Genomic DNA, 14,441 nt, shown 5'->3' with positions numbered 1-14,441 from the left:
TCGATAACACTGGCACCCAGATTGCTCAGATAGGTATAATAACCTTCAGTTATGTCCAGTGGACTCCCATGCAGCGAATATAAATTTTGATGGTATATAAATTCTAAGAATTTAAGACCTTGTTGATTGTATTTGCTGTCCATCGAGGTATGGGGAGTTAGAAAGATCTCTTCCAGATCTAAACCGAAGGGATGAAAGAAACCTTCTGAAATTGCCCCAATTCGGGCATTAAAATCCCCGCAGATTAGAATATATGCTTGCAGGAACTTCTGATCTATCTGTTCCAGTAAAGATACTAAATCCGTCCATATCTTGGTAACGGTTACAGGGTTGTTAGACGGTGGAAAATATGTGTTTATGCAGAAGAAGGGGTCTCCAGTCTCTGTTTTTAATTGTACTGGGAGAAGATAGTTGTTTTGAGATTCCAATTTAACCAACTGGGATTCTTCGATTAATTCCAGCGATAAGAAGGACACCAGTCCACCACTACCTCTGCCCTTCTTGAATTTCTTTGTGGCTGGTAAGTAGAATGATTTGTAACCCCGCAGCAGTGGAGAATTGAGTTCATTAGTCCAAGTCTCCTGTAAGCAGACTATATCATATAGTTGGAGCGTCTCAATAAATTCTTTATCTGCCATCTTATTTTCCCAACCTGCCACGTTCCAGGAGATTATCTTTAACCCTTTATATTTTGTATCAAGTCATTTAGAGTAGTCCACAGAGGTTTTGGGAGAGTAATCTCTGGGCTTATTATTATCACCCTTGATCCAATATTTATCTTTAATATGGATCATGTGTTGTGTTCTCCAATTTTTCTGGTTGTGGGTATGTGTTTGCAGCCTGATGTTATTTGGGTACGTTACAAATTTGGGGAGCTCGTATCTCTGATTCCTCCAGCCTCTATTTTCCCCAGTGTTATATTCCAGCCATCTTTTACTTCCAGTCTTTGGAATCCAAGTGGAAATATTATGATGCCCTTGAGAGGACTTGTTTGGTGTTCTTATGAGTTCAAATAGTAGCCCTCTGTTGGAAAACCTATGTAATAGGGACCAGAAATTGTACCCTAACTCCGAACTCCGAAATGTGAGCTCGATGCTTCCCAATTGACCAAAAGAGGGTAGACATTTGCAAAAAACTCCTTTTCTTATGTCAAGGGCTGTTCCCAATATAGATTGAATATCAGTTAGGAGTTCTTTCCACGAACTTAATCTCCCTCCTGATTTTCTCACTAACCAGTTGTGGATGATCACTTGAAAGTCATTCGGTATTCTTTCCTTTGATCTAATCCTTTTCTTATAAAAAGGGTTGTATTTACTCCTTTTCCTTCTATTATCTTTATAGTTGTATTTTAGGGGATGTGATGGTTCACTGAGTTCCTCGGTTGCCTCCCATCTACGTTGCTGAACCATACGGGGAGACTGTTGGTGAAACTTGACTGAACCATCTTCTTCTGATGGAGTTTTCAGGGTTTGCTTAAAAATATTAGGTGGGCAGCTCATGTTTTCCACTATCAGTGGAGTAGAGGCCTTATCTGAATATTTATCAATTATTAAAAGTCTTGGGTCGGAGGGTGTGAGATTTAAAATGGAAACATCGTTATTGCTGAGAGCTTGCTCTTGGTTACCAACATAAGGGAATGTCTCTGAGTGCTTGTTCCAGTCTTCAAGTATATCTTTTAGTTGTTGAGTTGTTGTGTTTTGGTCGAAATCCTCCTTATGCCGAATATCTCTAACTGCTTGTTCTTTCTGTGGCACAGTGTCCTCCAAACCTTGAATAGTAAAATTTGTCTGAGGGGCTATCGTCAAAATTCCCAACTCTACGAGGGCAACTAAAGTTCCAATGGTAGCTTTCAGGCCAGAGACTTCCTGCTGCAGTTTATCCATGTTATGAAAAAAATTTTCCGTTGTCTGCTTGGTTAAAAAACATTGATCTCTTAAAATTTCCCATGGGGAAGGAGTTTCTTCCTCGTTTTCTCCCAAAACTAAATTGCCTGAGTTTTCCTTTAAAGAATCTAGAGTTTCTTTACTTACTGTAAGTTGTGTTTGTCTACAAAATTGGAAAATGTCTTCTCTCAAATCAGGATCAGTGGACCAGTTTGTTGGACTTTCGTTATAGGAATGCTTGTCTGAGTTTCTTCTATCTTCTAGATGATCTCCTGTCTCAGTTATAAAACTGGTGCTGTCAGAGAAACCCAGACTCTCCATAGGTGTTAATTCTGGAGTTCTTTGGTCCAACTGCTGCTCTTTTACTTTTGCTGTAGGTTTATTACTTTTAATTATCCCACAATAGTCTAATATTGATTTTTGGATTAGATTAGGAGTTGAGCTGTTAATTATAGTACTACGGCTTTGAGCACGCGTGGTCACCATTTTGTGCCCGTCAGGTGAATTTCAAAGAGTGAAATATGCTTAAACAGCACTAATTTATCTTCACCTCCTAGCACTCTGTTCTGATTTCAATAAAAGATACTTTGGCAGCTGCAATGTTAAAGAAAGGAGTCAAGGCTTTGTAGGAGTGAGAGACTAATTAGTTTGTAATATGCAAGGGGGGTCGTGACGTCAAAGCTGTTAAAGGTCCATGTAGAATTACTCCTTCCAACTCACAAAAATGTTTCTACCCCCTTATATAGTTTATAGTTCAGGTTTACTTCTGCTCTCGTGCTCCTACGAGTAAGAATTCAGTTTAGTGTTTTAGAACTCTTCTCTCTCCGTTGAAATTGCAGCTACATTGATGTTTATATTAATTAAGTGAGGTGCCGAGCCGCTGGGAAAAAGATAATAGAGAGTACCTGTGTATGTGCGCTGGAATTACGTCTATTCCACTACAGAGATGTACTTAAAAAGAAACTGAAGCTTCCTTGCTTCCTTGCGATACAATAAAGAAGCAGTCGATGTTTTCAGCTTGCTGTTCCTGTGTGTTCCCCTCCTCCAGGTCTCAACATAAACTGCTTTGTAGCTTATCTCTCCGGTTTCTCACTTTTCCTTTCAGATGTTTTCAAAAGCCCAGGGAAGATAGAGGAGTTGTCTTACTCCTATATTGAGTCCGTTCACTTTAGATAACTCACAATGGCCAAAGATATAAAATTAATATAGGAGCCGAGTAATCATTCAACCGACTCAGTCGCCATCTTGGCCCCCTCGTTTCTAAATAAATAAACAGGATGCTGGCCTAGATGGGCCACCTCCTGGAAGCAATAAATAGATAAAAGGTAAGGTATAAATGCCATGATTATCACTCTCTATCAGTAATGGCAAATATGGGAGGACAGAGCCACCCTCTCGACGCTGGCATCACTTTAGCTTTTCCGGGCAGAATGGCATGGAACAGGGTGGCACTGAGGTTGAGTCTCCGCAGATGAGGTGGTGGCCACAGCAGATTATTCCACTGCTGCATTTGCACAGCCCTGACCATGTCGCTGCCCCACCCCACCCTAGCTTCAACCAGGTAAGCTGCAGCTACATCAGGATCAGAAGGCAGCTCTGCTCCACCACACTAGATGCTACTGCTCTCTATACAGAGTTCAGATGAATTTAACATTTGGGAAGATAAGGATTCAAATGGCTCCTAGTCCCACTGGATATAAAGACTATCTTTTAAGAACTGGTGTTTGAGCTTGTTTCTTCCTTCTTCCTCCTCCTCTCTTTTTCCTTGTGTGTTGTCATTGTCATTAACATCATCCTGTCTTTCAGACTATAAGTCTGAACAGGGACTCTGTGAGTCTAAAGGGCAGGATATAGCTTTCAATCAATCTTTGAGTAGAAATTATTTACATAATCACAGCTAATATCCCTGTGATTTACATAATCTGTAGGGAAATTAAATCAGTTTTCTGGTTGCAGGTTGGCCTTGTGCCAGCAGAGGAGCAGAATACTCCACTTTTCAATTAAACATTACCAGTAATAAATCAAAGAAGACAATTTTCTAGTTTTTAAAACCAGGACAGGCTATTCCTCTATCCCTGGCTATCTTATCAATCCAAGTAATTCTACTCTAAGCCCTGTCCATTAAGTGCTATAGTGGGGAGATTAAGACTGAGTATTGTAAACCAAATGAATTTAAAATGTGTTTCATTCTGGGCTGGATTGCTCCCAGTCATCAGAGCAAACTAGAGTGAGGCAGCTGCTATGGGTAGAGGGAGTGCACAGAGCATTCCCCCTGCCCCCTAACCTAGCATACTGCCAGTGCTGAAACACAGCTCAGCTGCCAGTTGCCTATCCCTGCTATATAAAAATCAGAAGTGGCAGCCATGCAGAAGAATAAAATCTTCAAAACCTACTTGCAGCCACAGCATAGCCTGACTTCCAAACACCCTAACAACATAGGGTGTCACACAGAATTACGGATAATACTTTATTAAATTTGAGTTATGCCTGCATGAGCTACACTACCTCCATTTCATCTCAAAAATGCCCCTTTCTTCTAGGATTAGTGTAGGCATGCCCTGCTATTTATATTCTATATGGAAGGGCAAAATAGAATTCCCAGGAACTGTTCAACTTTAGGTTGTCTTTGTTACCTCTGAAATCAGAAAGAAAAGCCGTCAGTCAATACACAATCTCAATTATACTAGTCTTAACTAATATTTGGTTGATGTGGATCACTTTGAGCTATTGCCTAGATGGGTTTTCCTGTATGTATATGGCCAAGACTGTGGTCTTCTAGCAGGTATGGGGGAGAATATCTGCTAAATCGGACGTGGTATCAGATTCTGACTGAATTTGACAATCCGCTATCTTTTCACACCAGCATTGATTTCTTGCGGCATGCTGCGGCTGTAATCGGCATGGATTTTTTGCTGCGGGCCACAGCTGTAATTGGCACAGATTTTTTTCTGATTTTTTTCCTGATTTTACGTAATTATCTTCGAAATTTCCTCCAAGTTGATGCATTCGTAACAGTGTATATGTGTGATAAAGAGAAAAAAATAAACCATTTGGAACACCATGACCATTTACATAAGCATTTATGTTAAAAATTATGCAATTCTTTTCGCAGCCAAAAAAACACAAAACAGCAGATCAAATCAGCAAGCACCAAAGCAAGCGAGAACAAAAAAAAAGGGTGGATCAGGATCGGAATACAAGCAGATTGGAACTAGGCAGCGAACCCCATCCCTATCTTCTATACTGCATCTTCCGCCTAGTTTGCAGAGGACTTTGATCTTGAAACCAGGAACAACTGCTACAGATCAACAGTAATAAATTGCAAATCACCTGCCTGCTATTTCATCTAGGGCACATATGTTAGAAAACTTTGTGGTTGTTTTTTTTAATTTCTTGGATTACATTTTTATGCTCTGTAATAAATCTAGTCCCTTGGTTAAGAAAATCAGTAGTATTGAGGCTAGTCCTACTCAGAGTACACACACTGACGTTAATAGACATGTCTAACTTAGGTTCATTAATTTTACTGGGTCTACTCTGAGTAGGACTTCCTGTACTGGAGAGATTCTACTAGGATTTCTTTTTCCTTGGTAATGTCTTTTGTCCTTTTCACCAAATTACTTAGAAAAACAGTAGGCTTGTTCACATGTTACACTGAACAAGCTATCTCTACACACGTGCAAGTGTTTGGGAGAAAAAGTGTACACTTGTTGATTTGTGTAGCTCAGCTATTTGGTATATGGGGTACCCAGATGGAAAACTTGTTGAATGTTACACATGAATAATTATATAAATGTACAGCTCAATTATTTGTGTACACAGGCTGTATACTTATTGCTGTAACATGTGAACACCCTTAGTAGATAATCCTTTGTGGAGGTGATTAGATAGCAAAACTGGGCACTTCTATAACTTAGAACTCAGGTACACCTCTAAACTGATATAATTTATATTGCTCTCTCAATAGATGGTAGTAGCGTTGCTGGTTTATATGGGTAGGAATGGGGTGGGAGTAAACCCAAAGGACACCAGAGATGTCAAAATGTAGCTGCAGGCTTTAATCTCTCTCTCACACAAACATGCACACACAGAGAGAGACACAGACAGATAGACAGTCTATGATTACTGAACTTAGCACATTATGTTTTAGGCTAAGCACTTCGATGTTATGTTCCTCACAACTGCTTGTCAAAAAGCCCATCCATATAAAGTAGATGCTTCAATATGATTTATATACTGCCTTAGCACCTATTTGTGAATTAAATTGAACCACTAAATAAACAAACTGTGGCTTTTAAATAAAACATCAATCATTCTTGCCATTTCCCATCTTCATTTAGCTCTGTAGTTAATCAGCATCAACACAGGCTATAAAACTTTAATTGATGCAACTTGTGTTGCTGACAGTGTATATTAGTTTTCTTTTTTTTAAAAGTAATACTTCAGAGGCATAGATTATACAGATTAATCCATTTCAGGGCATTCTCAGTTTTTTCAAAGTGATCTTCTTTCTGCAAGTTAAGACGTAATTGCCTTCATTAACCTTGAGGTTCAAATGAACAGAACAGAAGACGATGCTCTGGAAGCAGAACTCTCTTTCATCCCAGTTCTGAGAACCAACAGACACAATCATTTCAGCCCAAGTCAGTCCACAACTGACTTCTGGTGGCATCATGAGCAAGTGCAGGAACTATCTTGGAATTAATATTTGACAAACTGTCACTACAAACGTCATGAGCTGCCACAGCTGAAAAGCTGCACCAGCCACAAGCAGAGATGGCTGTGAGAAATTATAAAAATTATAATCTGCATAGTAAGAAAATCCAGCTTTTCGCAATTAGCATCCAAAGCCAAAATCGTTGTAATAAAAGCATGGCATGTCAGAACACTGAACTGGCATTGCCCCTGCTGTTGCCATGTTGACAGGGAAGGGGGACAGAGCTTTTTAGTGAAGCTTTTTGAACCTTTAGTCCTCAAACTTTGCTGTAGTTAACCCAAAGTACACGTAACTGAAATGATCACATATTCTCCCTACTGTTTACCCCACTTCCACTTTCCTCTGTTTCCATTGTGTCTCTTTTTAGATTGTAAACCTTTTGGGTTAGAAATCAATCCTCACATACTTTGCATATATATGCATATAGATAGATAGTGATATATACAAACAAACATGGACTGTACAAGCAGTGCTGATCCTGGGATTACAGAATTGCCCCAGTCTGGGGGATAAATGCAAGCTGAGCACATTACCAATGGATTGTGCTTCCTATAACCTGAATAAGAAGCTCCATGTAGGTATGCCATTAAAGGAGGGCCAGAGCAAGGGTATATAGCTCATAGTCTTCCTCATAATATAAGAGGGCAAAAAAAAAATCCTGTGAAAATTATGGGTTGGCTTCCAAAACTACCAATCAAGCCAATAAATGGAAGGGACATGCACTTCATTCATCTGTCACTTCCTTGCCTAGCCAAGGTACACAAAACATCAAGTGGGGGAAAGACTTTAAGGAATACTTTGTGCTTCCCCTATAACCACCTGGGGGTCTGCCAAACATTACATCTAAACAGATTTCTCCAAGTAATTCCTAACAGCACACCTCTTTTAATACCCTTTTCCTTTGGGAAATGTGAAAGTACATTTTTTTAAATTTCTCTCATAACTTCCTACAGGGTTGACAGTGGTTATTACAACTGAAAGTGCTTGGCAATGCAGTAACAGATTGCTGTGGGGAATCATATAGAATAGTAGAGTTGGAAGGGGCCGAAAAGGGCTCAATGCAGGAAGCCAAATCAAAGCATTCCCGACAGACGGCTATCCAGCTGCTTCTTGAATGCCTCCAGTGTCGGAGAGCCCACTACCTCTCTAGATCATTGGTTCCATTGTCATATGGCTCTAACAGTTAGGAAGTTTTTCCTGATGTCCAGTTGAAATCTGGCTTCCTGCAACTTGAGTCCATTATTCCGTGTTCTGTACTCTGGGACGATTGAAAAGAGATCCCAGCCCTCCTCTATGTGACAACCTTTCACATACTTGAAGAGTGCTATCATATCTCCCCTCAGTCTTCTATTCTGCAAGCTAAACATGCCCAGTTCTTTCAGTCTCTCCTCATAGGGCCTGGTTTCCAGTTACCTGATCATCTTTGTTGCCCTCCTCTGAACCCGTTCCAGTTTGTCTGCATCCTTCTTGAACTGCGGAGACCAGAACTGGATGCAGTATTCAAGATGAGGCCTAACCAGTACTGAATAGAGGGGAACTAATACTTCACGTGATTTGGAAACAATACTTCTGTTAATGCAGCCTAGTATAGCATTTGCCTTTTTTGCAGCCACATCACACTGTTGGCTCATATTCAGCTTGTGATCAATGACAATTCCAAGATCCTTCTCACATGTCGTACTGCTGAGCCAAGTATCCCCCATCTTATAACTGTGCATTTGGTTTCTTTTCTTTTCCTACGTGTAGAACTTTGCATTTATCCCTGTTGAATTTCATTCTGTTGTTTTCAGCCCAATGCTCCAGCCTATCAAGGTCCCTTTGAATTTTGTTTCTGTCTTCCACGGTATTAGCTATGCTCCCCAATTTTGTATCACCCTTAATTCACATTTAGCATATAAGATGATCATGCCAATGGGATATATGTAACATTGCTATCCGAAGTTGTTTACAAAGCATACATTTTATTAGGAACCTGTCAGATGTGTCAGTGCTGTGAGCCACACTACTATTTTCATTTCATAAAATACCTCCTCAAAACCTGCCTTTGCCCTTTTGAATTTGGCTTATCTTTTGAATCCTCATTCTAATCTTAATTGATGTGTAAGAGCTCACCCACGTTCTTTCCCCCTACCCTTGTCTCTCCCTGTCTCCTTGGGAGCATGGACCTTTGCTTGCTGCCTGTAAGATTCTGTAAGGCACCATGTAAAGTGAAGATAAAATGTTGTTATAATTTCTAGCAGGGGAAAAGACTAGATAAGAAATATAAGGCCATGTAAAATAGCCACCTCTTTACAATTCTTAAGATTCTTTCCACTGATCACTTGACTAGTGAATGGTATTTTCTGGATTACATGGAGATTAAGAGGCGATTTGCCATCACTTCTGTCAACAACAACCTCTTACTCCCATTTCCATAGAAACAGGGCTGTAACAGCTATGCATCTTCATGGTAACATTATTTAAGGTCTGAGCAGGCAGAAGCTGAAGACTTCAAAACCGGCATTGCAAGACAGTTGCATTGCTAAAATAAATGGCTGAAATATAAATATTGGCTCTGCCCCTAAACCTTTCTTAAAACTTCTTATTTATTAGTAGGGAACTAGATTTATTAGATTGGGAATTTTTCCTATAATGAAATCCTGTTCCATAAAAAAGCCAATTACTACAACAAAGGCCTCCTGAGACAGACAGTAACACTTCAGAATGCGAGAAGAAGATGCGTATTTGCATGCTCACCCACAAAACTCACTCCTTGCCTGTATGTAGAAAGCCAGCACAACAGGGAGAAAATTAAATAGCAACAATTTTCCCAGATACACTTCCTTTCCATGATCAGGCAGCTTTTGACACAGGGCATGTATTCCTGCTGAGTAGCTTGGTTCTACATAACCCAGAACTTTCCCTTTGCTCTGAGCAACGAGAGTTATTGTGGAAAATCTGGGAAAGCCCTTATGATTCAAGGCATTCTGGATTCAAGCAAGCCAGAAAAAGGAGATGGCAATTGCCCAATTGATCCTCAGAACCTATTGCCATATCTAATGCAAGCAACGCATATACTTCTGCCATTAATCATCCCTTGTGTGTGAATGGATGCCAACTATGGTTGCCAGGTCAGCAGCATCTCAAACCCTGAGATTTCATGATGTCATTAAGCATGAGACATTAAACATCAAACACAGTTGCTTGAAGCATACCACTCAAACAAAAAAAATTCTCTGATTGGAATTTAAGATAGAAGTCTTAACTAAATGAGAGCGTTCTCAGGTCCAGCTGAAATGACAGGATCATTCCTTCTCACCTGCTTAGGGAGCCTGGTAGGGAACATTTAAACTAGCCTACTTGCTTCTGGCAAGAAGGGTTTAAGTGCCCTCAGGCCAGGCCAGGCCAGTCACTAGAAGGTCATTGATGGAAGAAGAGAGCCTAACATTGTGGAGATGTTAGATGGGAGCACTCAGAAGTAAAGATGGATACACCTGAAGGCTGCAATTCTAGATACACTTACTAAGGGACTAAGCTCCATAGAACTGAATAGGACATACTTCTGAGTAGATATGGTTAGGATTGTGCTATTGATAAGGTTTGACTAGGGATCCTCTGCAAAGCTATCCATATCAAAGCAAGGTTTGAATGCCCTGCCTGCCTTTTAACATGGCTGCTCCAAACATCTTTACAGATTTCACCCTTCACTACAGAGAGAGGTTTGAGAAATGAGTAAGAGTTAAGAAGATTCTCTACTCTTTCCTGCCTACTCTGTGGGCTGCTATCAACTCACTTTGACAGCCAACCCAATTCCAGAAAGTAATAATTGAAAGAGAAGAAACACACATTGTTTGGACTACCTTCACAGGCAGTAGACTGGGAACAACAGCAATTGAAGCCACACTTCCCAGTATGTGAATTCTCTTTTACTACTATTGAGCAAGAAACAAACCATCATCATACAAATAACAAGGTGCATAATCAGTGGGTTTAAGGGGGTTGAGCTGACCACTTGGAACCACTGTTGTTGCTTCTATGGGTGTAAGGGAGTAAGGTCAGAGGTAAATGAAATACAAATAGAAAAAGAAAAAGACAGTGATGATTTCCTAAATGCAGTACCATACAAACCACAACAAGATTCCTGTGAGTAAGACAGAAAACCCAGCATCCCACAACCAGTCAGGGTTCCTAACCAAAACTAAAAAAATCCTGGGAGCCAGTCAGCCAAGGTCACAGAAATCCCTATGCAACACAACCTCATCCAGGGGCTGCAGTTAGTGCAGAATGCTGTGGCACGATTGCTGACATGAGTGAGACCGTATCAGCACATTTTATTTATTTATTATTTATTTAAAATATTTCTATCTCGCCCTTCTACCCTATAACAGGGCACTCAGGGTGACTTACAATAAAATCAAGCACATAAATAAAAAATGTACACAATAAAAATCACAAAAAAATTAAAGTAAATTAAAATACATAAAATGCAATTAAAATACATAATATATATACCTATACTCACACATATAGCACGTAACACCTCTGCTCTGAAATCTGCATAGGTTGCCCATTTGCTACCAGGCCAAGTTCAAGGTGTGCTTTCCATGTTATGGGTTCCATATAGTACTTGTTCTGCTCTTGTAAGAAACTGATCCTTAGGTGTGGCAGTACCTATGCTTTGGAACTCACTGCCTATTTCCATTAGGCAGGCGCCTTCATTGTACTCATTTTGGCACCTGCTAAAAACATTTTTTGTTGGGGACAGAATTAGAATTAGTTGGCTCTGCCTGTCTTTGGCTCTGGCCCCACCAACTGTTGGCCTTCCTGCTTTCTGAATTATCAGTCCCAAAGGGCCACACCAGCCACCACTGGGTGCAGTTTGGATTATATCTGTAAGGGTAATATGTTCCAGGAGCCCTTACCACATGTCCCTTGCTTAGTTCATAAGTAGGTATATTGAAGTTTATGTCCTGACAGCATCTGGCATATTGTACCATCCACTAGCAGTCTCGTTGCAAATGTACCTTTTCTAGTGGGTGTCAGCTTCTGCCTGGGTCCTTTTTCTCCCTTGGCTTCAAATGCCAAGCAGATTTTTATAAAAGAGGCCAAATCAGGTGTTTATTAACACAACATGTAAATAATTATTGAAAAGATGAATAGTAAATAGACATTATTATGAAATAAATCATATTAAATATTAATAACTAAATACAAATAAATTCTTAGGTCATTAGTCAACTTAACAGTACTTTTTCACTCTGCTTTCAACTCCCTTGGAACCCTCCTTTCCTGCCTCAACTTCTTCAATATCTCCACCACCACCCTGCCCTTCCTTGGGAAGGCAGGTTCCTTTCAAACTCCAGCTCAAATTCTAGCTCCTGATTTGGGTTACAGGGATGGCTGTTACTTGCATGGGTTACATTTTTGAAAGGCCCAGTCTGGCACTACACATGGAGCCGGTTGCGGCAAAGGACTGACCTCTACCCTTGCTATAGGGAAAGCTGATCTAAATGGGGCCCACACACATATGATCTTATCTGCATAGGCCAAAACAGCGCAGTTAATTCCTAGATTTTTATCCAGGAATTTGATGTGCAATTTTGGCCTACACTCTTAGAATTTTAAAAGCATAAGCCCCATTGAAAAAGGCCATTTCTGCACTGAAAGGGCTGGTAGAGGAAGGACTGATGCACCATCAGTAGGTCAGATCTTCTGAACCAACCCACAGAGTCTTGCAGTCTAGCTTTCCTCAATGCTAGGGTTCTACATGCAAACTACATATAGAAGCATTAAAGTAAGCACTCCCCTGCCTAGAAATTCAAATGGTACACTCCCAAGAACTCTGTACCACATAAGCATGTGTATGTCAACTCTTAAAATAGATTAGGGTCAGTCTAGCTGATTTTACCTAAGCAGTTTGTGAATTACAATCAGCACACTAGGCTGATGCAGCATCTCAAACTTCAATATAAATGAGCACTTCAGATTCGAGTTCTCCCAAGCCTCAAAAGCAGGAGTGGAAATACCACTTCTCTTGAGTAGTAAGCACATTAGAGAACCTTACTTAGATCTAGGTATTAAGGCAGGCACTTGCCTCAATGGGCTATTATTCAATATCAATACATACCAGAAAAAATACAGTATTATTAATGTACAACTTCAGGAATTAATATTCTTAAAACTGAACTGTCAAAATTCTGACAATTCAAATGGTTCCTCCCATACAGCAGTAGGAAATGGCTCACTGTCATCCTCAACTCCATATAGAGAGATGGGAGATTAAGGCTAATGAGAATATTAAGCCACGATATCTACACAGCATATATGCTAATTTTGTAGACATTCTGAAACTAATAACCAGAAATATTTTTTAAAATTAACAACAATAGTTCAGGAATGCATACATGCAACTTCAAATAGCAAGAGCTAAAAGCAATTTCCTAGAAATGTATTGGCCCCAAATGGCACATATTTTGTAAGCATGCTTTTCCACTAAGAACAACTAATTTAAATTCAAGGATCGGTTCATATTAAGTAATCCACTTCTCACTACTTCAGGTATTTTGAAATCCCTCATGAGGAGCAACAGGGGAATCCTCTGGTTCTTATACAATTTTCATAACCCTTTCTCCCAAACCAAAGGGATATATTAACAGAAAAGAATAGGAAAAGCTCAGTGGTTACCTGTATTCCTGTCTGGTAAAATACAGCAATGCTTCTGCAGAATGCCAGGCAAAACCTATTATAAGAAGTACAAAACAAAAATACATTTCGTTATTATTTGAGAGCAAAAGGACATGTGCAATTTGTTTGTTTAACGCAAGGCAAGAATATTGTTTGTTTAAGCCAAGTTCACCTGGTATCTTTTTTGTTTGCATAACATCAAATATGTGAAGTCATATGATCATTGCTTCTTGTTTCATTGGGTACTTACCCTAACTCAAGGGTGGCTAATTCAGTGCCCTCCAGATGTTGTGGACTACAACAATGCTGGCTGGCAGAGGCTGATGGAAGTTGGATTCCAAAACATCTGGAAGATACTGCATTGGCTACCACTGCCCTAATTAGTCTAGCAGTAACCTTACTTGCTAATAGTCACTGAAAACATTGTTCTTTCAGTAAGGAACAGCATCAAGCCTTGGCGCCTTCATATCAGTTCAAGAAAAAGCAAATATAATAATTTGTTTTCTGAAGTTTTCATCCTGGCAGTCCTAACTACCAATCCATTTCCTATTTCACATTAAGGACTGATTGGCAAGCTGACGATGGGGGCAGAGGCAGGGCTGGGCCAAGACATTGTGGCTGCTCAACATGAAGGGCAATAGGTAAACACACCCAATTCACATACAAGAAACTGACCAGACTGGCAGTTGAATTTTACTTCAACAATGGCAATCAGACTGTGTATTTGGTTAGGGGAATTTCCCAAAGCCACTGTTTGTGATGTGCTGAGAGAAGGTGAACAGGCAAGTCAGCTGTTCAGCCCAGGCCAACAAACAGGCACTACCACCACTTTTTCCTAGAAAAGAAATTATTGGAGTTTCAAATGGACAAAATTTCATAGATAAGTGATTTCTGGATTTAAAAGTATTTCCTCTAACAACAACAATGTACCATAAAATTTCCCCCAGATACTTTGGCAAACCTGAGAATCAGTTAGATACCCAACATGTAACATCAAATCCACAAATACCAAAAATAAGTTCACTGCTTGTGAATAATGGTATGACGCACACCTTTGCAAATTAAGATTAGATTTTAATGACACAGTTCTCCCATCATAGGAGGATTCCCACAATTAACCAAGACAGGAAACATGTGATCTATCACTCAGCGAATAACCTGACATTGCAGTCCCCAGT

The 14,441-nt window shown here is 39.9% G+C and overlaps 1 protein-coding gene across 1 annotated transcript in view; it reads right to left on the bottom strand.

Moving 5' to 3' along the window:
- DLGAP2 (DLG associated protein 2) overlaps positions 1 to 13,298 on the bottom strand; it is a 590,667-nt gene extending 577,369 nt beyond the window's left edge. The window contains exon 1 of the mRNA XM_061626231.1: positions 13,264 to 13,298. The gene's annotated coding sequence lies outside the window, so the exon portion shown is untranslated. The remainder of the gene's footprint in view (positions 1 to 13,263) is intronic.
- Between the last annotated feature and the right edge of the window lie 1,143 nt (positions 13,299 to 14,441).

The sequence above is a fragment of the Rhineura floridana genome, chromosome 4 (assembly GCF_030035675.1).
Source record: "Rhineura floridana isolate rRhiFlo1 chromosome 4, rRhiFlo1.hap2, whole genome shotgun sequence".
Lineage (NCBI taxonomy): Eukaryota > Metazoa > Chordata > Lepidosauria > Squamata > Rhineuridae > Rhineura > Rhineura floridana.
This window is presented reverse-complemented; position numbering and strand designations above follow the sequence as displayed.